The sequence below is a fragment of the Enhydra lutris genome, unplaced genomic scaffold, assembly GCF_002288905.1.
Source record: "Enhydra lutris kenyoni isolate GAN:26980312 unplaced genomic scaffold, ASM228890v2 scaffoldscaffold23, whole genome shotgun sequence".
Classification (NCBI taxonomy): Eukaryota; Metazoa; Chordata; class Mammalia; order Carnivora; family Mustelidae; genus Enhydra; species Enhydra lutris.
The window spans coordinates 11,631,167-11,635,040 of record NW_019154107.1 but is presented as its reverse complement, the minus strand read 5'-3'; positions in this window follow the sequence as shown (position 1 = coordinate 11,635,040).

The following is a 3,874-nucleotide window of genomic DNA, read 5'->3' as shown; positions in this document are numbered from 1 at the left end:
ACCTGAGCCGAAGGCTCAGGTCATGATCTCAGGGTCCTGGGATCGAGCCCCGCATCGGGCTCTCTGCTCAGCAGTGAGCCTGCTTCTTCCTCTCTCTGCCTGCCTCTCTGCCTACTTGTGATCTCTCTCTCTCTCTCTGTCAAATAAATAAATAAAATTTAAAAAAATACTGAGAGAGGCAATCCCACAAAGGTCAGGAATGAGATAAGAATGCCTTCTATCCCTATTTTACTGCAATTTTCTTCTGGAGTATTTATCCAATGTTATACATGAAGGGGGAAAAATGAAGTATAAATACTAGAAAGGAAGAGGAAAATCACTATTTGAAGAAAATATCTCCACAGAAATTTAAGGAAAAACTTGAAAAACCCTTAGAGTAAAAATAAGTCTTGGGGCACCTGTGTGTCTGAACTTCAGCTCAAGTCACGACCCCAGGGTCCTGAGATCAAATCTTGCATTAGGCTCCCCACTCCACAGGGAGTCTGCTTCTCCCACTGCCCCTCCTCCCATTCTTTCTTTCAATCTCTCTCTCTCTTTTAAATAAATAAAATTAAAAAAATAAATCTCAATAAAACATCTGGTTACAAAATAATAATATAAATTGAATACTACTGGGGCACTTGGGTGGCTCAGTGGGTTAAAGCCTCTGCCTTTGGCTCAGGTCATGATCCCAGGGTCCTGGGATTGAGCCCCACATCAGGCTCACTGCTCAGTGGGGAGCCTGCTTCCCTTCCTCTCTCTTTGCCTGCCTCTCTGCTTAATTGTGATCTCTGTCTGTCAAATAAATAAATAAAATCTTTTAAAAAAATGAATACTACTTCTATAAAACAATAATAATTAGTACACATATAATAGTAAAACAAGATCCTTTACTAACAACATTGTCTGAGTACCTCCTGTGTCCACAGCCACCCTCCTAAGCAAGCACCCAAAGCATAATTTGTCATGTCAATGCATGTCATAATTTACATGCACATTTCCCAGCCATAGAAAATTGATCACAGTTTAGCTTCTGACCCAGAAGTAGCCATGTATAGGGCAACCAGGAGCCCGTGGCCTGCCTAAATGAGGTGATCTTTATTTCTTTTTTTTTTTTAAAGATTTTATCTCTGATCCAATCAGATCCTCTTCATTGATAAGAACACACTTTGGGACATAATCACTAGAACATCTCAGAGGCTGAGACACAAAACAGAGAGAAGGGAATTAGTATAAGCCAAAAGACAGGAACAGGTTTGATCATGAGAGGAGAAGCAGAGAAGACAATGAGAGGGGGAGAGTAAGATTTAGGCAGAGAAGGCAAGAGGAAGGAGTTGAGTCACAGAAAAGGTGCACCAGGAGAGTTGTTCTGTCATTCTCCCTGGTCACTATTCTTGTTATATTAAGGCCTAACTGGAAAAACTGTGGAAATGTAAAAAATGGAAGTACAAACAAAAGGCATTCTGAATGTAGAATTGTGTCTTTCAACCTAATCTCATCAAACACAGATGCCATTTGCAATAGCAAAACAAAATATTAAAAACCAAGTACAATATCTATCAATGAAAGACAAAGAAAAATAAAAATATTTTAAAGCAAGAAAAATTAAACAAATGGAGAATCACATATCAAAGCAAAAAATTTAATAGTTAATGATGTCAACTGGACAAAAACCAATTTATAAATTTAAAATGCAATTTTAAAAAATCTGAATATAGTTGACACACAATGTTACATTAGTTTCAGGTATACAACTTACTGATTTGACAAGTTTACCCATTATGCTATGCTCACCAAGAGTGTCCAAGAGTGTCACTATGATCTGTCCTCTTACAACACTATTACAGTATCAATGATTATATCCTTTATGTTCTGCTTTTTATTCCCATCAGTTACTCATTCCATAACTGGAGACCTGTATCTCCTATTCCTTTGCTCAACCACCCATTCTTCTCTCTGGCAACCATCAGTTTGCTCTCTATATTTATATTTCTGGTTTTATTTTTTGTTTATTTATTATTTTAGGTTACACTTAGATGTGGAATCATATTGTATTTGTCTTTCTCAATCTGACTTATTTCAGTTAGCATAATACCCTCTAGGTCCACCCATGTTTTTTCAAATGGCACAATCTCATCCTTTTATGACTGTGTAATATTCCATTGTGTATCTATAACACATTTTCTTTATCCATTTGTCTATCAATGAGACACATTGTCTCCATGTCTTGACTATGTAAATAATGCTGCAATAAACATAGGGTTGCATTTATCGTTTTGAGTTAGTGTTTTCATTTTCCCCGGGTAAATATCCAATAAGGGAATTGTTGGATAATACGGTATTTCCATTTTTTAAAAAAAGATTTTATTTATTTATTTATTTAAGAAAGAGAGAGAGAAGGAGAGAGAGTATGCACACAGTGGGGAGGGACAGGGAGAGGAATGAGCAGACTCTATGCTTAGTGAGGAACATGACGTGGGGCTTGATCTTATGACCTTGAGATCATAACATGAGCTGAAACCAAATTTGGCCACCCCAAAACTAAGCAACCCCGTCGAACCTCTATTTTTAATTTTTTGAGGAACTTAAATTGAAATACCAATGAGGTATTTAGAAACTTGACAAAACCCTTTTAAATTTCCTCTGTAAAATTCAAACACATGAGCTCCTTCCAGGAATTTTTATTAAAGAAATACTCAGATGCAAGACATATGTATGAGGAGATTAATCATGGTATACTCTATAATAGTACAATCTGAGAACATCTAGTGCATATAAATAGATTATGGTAGATTCATATTAGGGAAAAGAGCTAAATCATTAAAGTGCTACCAAAAAATATTCAGTTACATGTGAATATGTTCATGATATATTTTATTTTTTTAAAGATTTTATTTATTTATTTGACAGAGATTACAAGTAGGCAGAGAGGCAGGCAGAGAGAGAAGGAAGCAGGCTTCCCGCTGAGCAGAGAGACCAACACAGGGCTCAATCCCAGGACCCCAGGACCACGACCCGAGCTAAAGGCAGAGGCTCCAACCCACTGAGCCACCCAGGCGCCCCATATTTTAAATGAAAATTAAAGAGGTCTATATATTAAGCATACATTTAAAAAAAACTATCTACCTTAATGAATAGATATCACACTTAAATTGGTAGTCTAAAGCATTAAGACTAGTAATGAGATTGTAGGTATTTTTTATTTTATAATTTGCATATTTTGAATTTTCTAAAATGTCTCCAGTGAAAATGTATTTTTATAATAAAACAATAAATGCTATTATGCTATAAAAAAGATAAATCAGCCACAAGGGCCTGAAACAGAGCAAGGCAAATAGTACATCCAAATATAGTAGAATGAATGAATAAGTGGCCAAATAAGAAAAAAAAAAAGACATTTGTGTTGATACACAGTGAAGTTTATTCTACCAATAAAATAACATCTAAAATAACAATAATTTACCAGTAACATGAATGCAAGAACAGTCAGTTAAGTGAAATAAAATAAAAATCTCAGCAATAAATTCAAGTACATAAAATAATTTACTATGTGATACATGTGAAATTAGCAGTGAAAATAGTCATTGAAGAAGGAGGCCACTACTCCATAAGTTGTTTTCAGACAACTAGTTAAAATTGGGGGTGAGGGGACTAAAAAAAGAACTCTACATCCCATGTCATAAAGCATCTGAAATAAATTTAGCAAGAAAAGACAGATAAGGGGGCATCATGTTACCTGATTTCAAGCTTTACTACAAAGCTGTGATCACCAAGACAGCATGGTATTGGCATAAAAACAGACACATAGACCAGTGGAACAGAGTAGAGAGCCCAGATATGGACCATCAACTCTATGGTCAGTTAATCTTCGACAAAACAGGAAAAAATATACAGT